The sequence below is a fragment of the Erinaceus europaeus genome, chromosome 10, assembly GCF_950295315.1.
Source record: "Erinaceus europaeus chromosome 10, mEriEur2.1, whole genome shotgun sequence".
In the NCBI taxonomy this organism is placed as follows: Eukaryota; Metazoa; Chordata; class Mammalia; order Eulipotyphla; family Erinaceidae; genus Erinaceus; species Erinaceus europaeus.
In genome coordinates, this window is record NC_080171.1 from 39,985,734 (window position 1) to 39,993,190 (window position 7,457).

At 39.7% G+C, this 7,457-nt stretch overlaps 1 protein-coding gene across 1 annotated transcript in view; it reads right to left on the minus strand.

Annotated features, from left to right (window-relative positions):
- The window catches only part of PCSK5 (proprotein convertase subtilisin/kexin type 5), a 357,422-nt gene that overhangs the window by 237,031 nt on the left and 112,934 nt on the right, over positions 1-7,457 (minus strand). The window lies entirely within an intron of this gene.

Consider the following 7,457-nt stretch of genomic DNA (forward strand, 5'->3'; position numbering starts at 1 on the left):
TTAAAGCTCTTGGTCCCCACCTGCAGGGAGGATGCTTCACAAGCAGTGAAAAAGTACTGCAGCTGTCTCTTTCTCTCCCTCTTTCTCACCCTCTTCATTCTCAATTTCTTTGTCTCCATTCAAAATAAAGAAAATATTTTAAAAGCTATTTACTATTGCCTTCTCTTAAATTATTAGTTCTTAGCAGCTATGCAAGAAACACTACACAGTGCCACATCAATTTCCCTAAGCAATAAAATATTTACGTAACTACAGGACTAAAGGGGTTTTTCTATTAAAATTTTATTTTCTTCTAAGTTTCATTTCCAGGTTGTCTTCCTTGGTATTATTAGTCAATAGGGTGAGTGCTGACTTCCTTGCTCAACTATTTGTTTTATGATGGCTGTTAAGAAATGTAAATCCAATAGGAACTGAATTAACTGCTCCCACAAAGAAAAGTATCCTGTCAACCCGGGAGAATCCCCACAGTATTTCACACTCAGCCTCAGTGCTGACTGTAGGAGGGAGTTCACAAGAAGCATCAGTTATACCAATAAGCTGTTTCATAGACTGAGGTGGATGAACAGGCACCTACAGAATTCTTTAAACTTTTTTTTTTCCAGATAGGAATAGAAAGACAGAGAGAGGGAGTAAAGAGACCACAGCACTGAAGCTTCCTTTAATGTGGTAGAAATTGGGCTTGAGCCTGGGTAACACATATGGCAAAGCAGCACACTACCAAATGAACTATTTCACTGGCTCTTTTAAACTTTTTATATCTCTTAAATATGTCATACTAATTACAAAAATAGTTGACTCCCTAAATTTGCTTGGTCGGCTACCCCTAGACCCTGGGTGGAGATACTTCTTATTCACCTTGACTTCTCTAGAATCAACTGAATTTTCTAGAGTTGGGTGAAAATAGTTCATTTTCCTAGCTGTGTACATTTAAACCATTTCTATTACACTGAAATAGTTAAAGAAAGGCCAGGCAAAGGGAATGCTACTGCCTTATTTGGGAAGGTACTCGAAGACATGGGTCAATTGTAAGAGACAACTGCTAGTAATCTTGCTATGCTATGCAGCAATGAAATCACTCCAAGTAACTTAGTGACCTGTTCTATATGTATAAATACCCTATAGAACAAAGGCTGGCTGCTGGTGATCTTTTTAGGAGAGATCTGACACCAAGCCCATCAGCATAAATAAGGTTTCTCCTTTTCAGAATATTTGGCTCTCTGGTCTTTTCTATTTCAATGCCAAGTTCCCAAAGACTTGACCAAATCTTCACAGCCTATCTCACTGGATATCTTCTGTCTGTGGAGTAGCTTGAAGAAATATATCAGCCCAAGATATTTTTAATCAGTCCAAGTAAAGTGAAAATAGCTTCTCCTATGATATGGGTTTATTTTCCAAAGACAAAATTTTACAAGAAAAAAGGTGTGAGATCAAGAAAAAAAGAACTAAACTGACCAAGTGTGCTTTAAAAAATTCTTCTATCTCCCTCTGGCAATGGGAAGAAGTAGGTTGTAATCATACAATTTGTTAGAATTGTAAATTCCCAGGCTGGGAAGATAGTATAATGGTTATGTAAAAAGACTATCAATGCCTGCAGTTCCCAGGTCCCAGGTTTAATTTCCAGTACCACCATAAACCAGAGCTGAGCAAAGCTCTATTCTTTTCTCTTTCTGTATATCTTCCTTCTGTATCTCTCCCTCTCACTGAAGTGAACTAAGTAAAACATTTTGGGGGTAAAAACTGTTTACTTGTATAAGAAAGAAAGGAAGGAAGAAAGGAAGGAAGGAGAAAGAAAGAAAGAAAGAAAGAAAGAAAGAAAGAAAGAAAGAAAGAAAGAATTGCTAAAAATGCAAATTTTCAGATACTTGGGGGGGTCAAAAATCAGGCAATAATCTTTTCAGATGATTCTAATGTCGGCTAGTTTAAGTACCAAGGTGTTTTTTTGTTTGTTTGTTTTGTTTTGTTTTTTAACTGAGGGGGTTAATGCTTTACAGTAGATTCACTGGCAGATGCATACAACTTCATTATGTACCAGAGCCCCAAAGTTTTCTCCCTCTCCCTCCTCAGAGTCCTTTGCTTTGCTTCCATACACCATGTTCAGTCCATGTTTCACTTTGTGCTCTGTCCCTACTTTATTAAGTTCCTATAATAGAGAAGATCATTTGGTATTCGTCCTTCTCTTTTTTGACTTATCTCATTCAATATAATGTCCTCATTTCATCCAAAAGCATACAAAGGAGACTTCATTATTTAACAGCTGAGTCATCATCATGTATATATACCACAATTTTTTTAGCCACTCATCTAATGTTGAATATCTGGGTTACTTCCAGGTTCTGGTGATACAAACTGTGCTGCTATGAACATAGGTATACATAGGTCTCTTCTCATAGATGTTTCTGTTTCCTTTGGGTAAATCTCCAGGAGAGGAACTGCTGGGTTGTAGGGTAGGTCCATTTCTAGTGTCCCGATAAGTCTTCAGATTGGTTTCCACAATGGCTGGACCATTTTGCTCCCCCACCAACAGTACAGAAGTCTTTCTTTTTCTCTACATGCTCTCAAACATTTGTCATTTTTTCCTTTCTGATTCATGGCATTCTCACAGGTGTAAAGTTGTATCTCATTTTTATTTGCATTTCTCTAATGATCAGTGACTTCAAGCCCCTTCTCATGTATCTGCTGGCCCTCTGGATCTCTTCCTCAGTGAAATTTCTGTCCATGTCCTCACTCCTGTTTTCTAATGGGATTGCTTTTTTTTTTTTTTGGAGGGTAAGCTCTTTATGTATTTTGGTTATTAATCTTTTGTCTGAGATGCATTGTGTAAAGATCTTCTCCCACACTGTAAGGGGTCTTTCTGTATGAATGGTTGTGCCCTTTGCTATGCAGAAGCTCTTTAGTTTGATGTATTTAGTTTGGTTTATTTTCAATTTTATTTTAATTAATTTCCTCTAGGTTTACTGCTGAAATTCAATACTGGCACTACAACTCCACCACTCCTGATGTACATTTATTTTTCTTTCTTTTTTTCTTCCTTCCTTTTTCTCTCTTTCTTTCCTTCATTCTTCCTTATTTTTCTCATTTAAACCAGTAGGACAGAGAAAAATTGAGAGATAGAGAGAACTAGAGAGAAAGACACCTGGCAGACCTGCTTCACTGCTTGTGAAGTGTCTCTGCTGCAGGTGGGGAGCAGGGGCTCAAACTCAGGTTCTTGCTCACACTGCCCAGTCCCTCGCTTTCATTTTCCTTGATAGTAGATTTCAGTCCCTGAAGACTTTTTCGAAGCATAGGTCATGAGATTCCTGCCCATGTTTTCTTCTATATATTTGATAGTTTCTGGCCTAATGTTCATGTCCTTGATGCACTTGGAGTTGACTTTTGTGCATGTTGATAAGTGATGGTTCTACTTCATCCACTTACATGTTTCAATTCCATTTAAGGACCAAGTTTTAAGACATACCTCTGGGGGCATGGTACTGGGCTTGGATACCAGTGTCTCCCCCTGGCAAGCACAATGACTTTAGACAAGTTACTTCTCTTGTTTATGCTTTCATTTCTTCATTTGTAAAGTGAAAGTAATGATAATTATTATTAAGCTCACTGATAACATCAGCAATAGTGTTCATGTGTATATCTGGCAAAATACTGGACAGGAATTACTCTGTGGGTGTGAGCACTCAGTTTGTCTAGGTGGAGGTCATCACCGATTGATTCTCTTTCATTCCCATTTAGTCATCTATTCATTACTTAAGCATTTACTGAGCATCTACCACATACCCGGTTATGAAATAACAGAGAGCTACTGGCTGCAGAATTTCTGGCTACTGGCTGCACATTAGAATTGCTCATGTAGTGTGATGTGAGTCGGGGGTGGGGGGGAGAGGCGCAAAGCTTAGATGTGCTTTAAAAACCACAGAGGAAATTTTAAGGAGAAGTGCAAACCTGAAGGCAAAAATGACAGCCCAAAGAACAAAAACCAGTAACTGGACATAGGAACTTGATCCTGGAGAAAGTGTTAGGGGAGGCCCTTGCTCAGCAGGCTTTCGCTGGCATATAAATATCTCTCTCCTGTTTGACTCATCTTTTTAGAAAGCACAAACCATGTTTTTCTATGTTGTCAATGTCTGCCCCCATGCCAGACAAAAAGGTGCAAGAGAAGTTTATAGATCCTCTTGATGGCTCCTGGAAACTTAACCACAGTGTTCAAAGTACAAAGGAGCAATTATACACCACTGACTCCATAACCAATGTGTAAATGCACATGGCCTTCAATATATTACACAAGCTTCAAAGCTAGACACAACTGTTTCCCAGACCAGATTCTAAGAGGAGAGACAGAGCAAAGCATTTGAATTAATTAAAAGAGACACTCAGGCACACTTCATGCCATTCTTTAATCTCTATTCTGCTGTGATAAATACAGAATGACAAGAGGAAGTCCAGGCTAGTGAGTAAAGGTAGGACCCTATGGATCCTTAAAAATATTGCAGCAACTCCTGGACTCAGAGAGAGGAAGGAAGAGGAGACTGACATGCTGCTTCAGATGTGTCAATGATGTGTCACCACAGTGCTCTTAAAAAAAAAAAAGAACACAAAAAAAAAAAGAACTTGAGACATTGTTAAGAAACTAAAAAAAAAGAATGCTCACTCTGCCCCACACCTATGGACATCTAATCTTTGATAAGGGGGCCCAAAGGATTAAATGGAAGAAGGAGGCTCCCTTCAATAAATGGTGCTGGGAAAACTGGGTTGTAACATACAGAAGAATGAAATTGAACCACTTTATCTCACCAGAAACAAAAATCAACTCCAAATGGATCAAAGACCTGGATATCAGACCAGAAACAATCAAATACTTAGAGGAAAACATTGGTAAAACAGTTTCCCACCTACACCTCAAGGACATCTTTGATGAATCAAACCCAATTGAAAGGAAGACTAAAGCAGAAACAAACCAATGGGACTACATCAAATTGAAACGCTTCTGCACATCCAAAGAAACTATTAAACAAACAAAGAGACCCCTCACAGAATGGGAGAAGATATTCACATGCCATACATCAGACAAGAAACTAATCACCAAAATATATAAAGAGTTCAGCAAACTTAGCACCAAAAAAGCAAATGACCCCATCCAAAAATGGGCAGAGGATATGAACAAAACATTCACCACAGAGGAGATCCAAAAGGCTAACAAACATATGAAAAACTGCTCTAGGTCACTGATTGTCAGAGAAATGCAAATTAAGACAACACTAAGATACCACCTCACTCCTGTAAGAATGGCATACATCAAAAAGGACAGCAGCAACAAATGCTGGAGAGGTTGTGGGGACAGAGGAACCCTTTTACAATGCTGGTGGGAATGTAAACTGGTCCAGCCTCTGTGGAGAGCAGTCTGGAAAACTCTCACAAGGCTAGACATGGACCTTCCATATGATCCAGTCATTCCTCTCCTGGGGTTATATCCCAAGGACTCCATAATGCCCAACCAAAAAGAGGTGTGTACTCCTATGTTCATAGCAGAACAATTCACAATAGCTAAAACCTGGAAGCAACCCAGGTGCCCAACAACAGATGAGTGGCTGAGAAAGCTGTGGTATATATACACAATGGAATACTATGCAGCTATCAAGAACAATGAACCCACCTTCTCTGACCCATTATGTTAAGTGAGCTAAGTCAGAAAGATAAAGATGAGTATGGGATGATCCCACTCATCAACAGAAGTTGAGTAAGAAGATCTGAAAGGGAAACTAAAAGCAGGACCTGACCAAATTGTAAGTAGGGCACCAAAGTAAAAACCCAGTGGTGAGGGGTAGACATGCAGCTTCCTGGGCCAGTGGGGGGTGGGAGTGGATGGGAGGGATGGGTCACAGTCTTTTGGTGGTGGGAATGTATGTACACTCCTAGTAAAATGTAGTCATATAAATCACTAGTTAATTAATATGAGAGGGGGAAAATTAATTGTATGTCTCAAAGTTTTTTAAAACACAGACTGAATCTTTTTAATATATAGGCTGTGTAATTGATATGCAGACTTTCTCAAAAGCCTAGACCAAGTAGATCAGAAGCAACCAATAGCACAGCTATATACAAGATACTGGGTACTATACAGCAAACCATAACAAAAGGACTTTTCAAAGTTAACCCAATTACCAAATAATGTGATGATAACATTAACTATCAATTGTCTTTTGAACCCTAAGACAGCAGGAACCTCACATCTCCACTATAGAGCCTCTACTTCCCCCAGTCCTGGAACCCTTGGATAGGGTCCGCTTTCCCGTGTGCCTCTCCCAATCCATATCAAATAATATTGCATCTGCCGATCACAACCTAATCAACGCAACGATGGGCCACCTCAACATGCTTCACTTCAGACTGTGTCCAGAGACTTCACGTATGGAATGACAACCCTTCAGCTTCATTACTCGGGTGAGACCTTTCCTTTCATAGCATACTCTAATTCCATCTCAGGTGGTTCACTTTCTAACAAAGTCCCAAAACCTAGATATACACCAGGTTCTGTGAGAGAGAGCATATGTTCACACGTATCCATAAACTACTGAAAAATATATACCTGAAAGCAGAAGTACACTAGAGTATGCAGTGAGTATCCCCCTAACACTTCCTCTCCACTATTCCAAGTTTTGGGTCCATGATTGCTCAACAATTTGTTTGGCTTTGTATGTTAACTCTCTTTTCACCAGGTTCCAGATGTCATCAGGATGCCGACCAGGTTTCCCTGGACTGAAGACCCCACCAATGTGTCCTGTAGCTCTGCTTCCCCAGAGACCCACCCTACTAGGGAAAGAGAGAGGTGGACTGGGAGTATGGACCGACCAGTCAATGCCCATGTTCAGCGGGGAAGCAGTTACAGAAGCCAGACCTTCTACCTTCTGCAACCCACAATGACCCTGGGTCCATACTCCCAGAGGGATAGAGAGTGGGAAAGCTATCAGGGGAGGGGGTAGGATATGGAGATTGGGTGATGGTAATTGTGTGGAATTGTACCCCTCCTACCCTATGGTTTTGTTAATTAATCCTTTCTTAAATAAAAGAAAAAAAAAGATTAAAAAAAAAAAAAGAAGAAGAATGCTCACTCTGGTGTTGGTGTATTGCACCAAAGTAAAAGTCTCTGGGGTGGGTGGGGAGAGAGCACAAGCCCTGGAAAAGGAAGACAGAGGAACTAGTGGGGGGGGGGTTGTATTGTTATGTGAAAAACTGAGAAACGTTATGTAATGTCGTTAAAACTATTGTATTCACTGTCAAATATAAAATATTAATTCCCAATAAAGGAAAAAAATAAAAGAAAATGAAGTGACAAAAGAAATAAAAATAAACAGAATTTGAGAAAGAAGAACAGAAAAGGGAAAAAAGTGTGCTCACTCTGTATGGAATGATCTGCACACCTATCTCCAGTGGAGAAGCAATTACAGAAGCTAGACCTTCCACCTTCT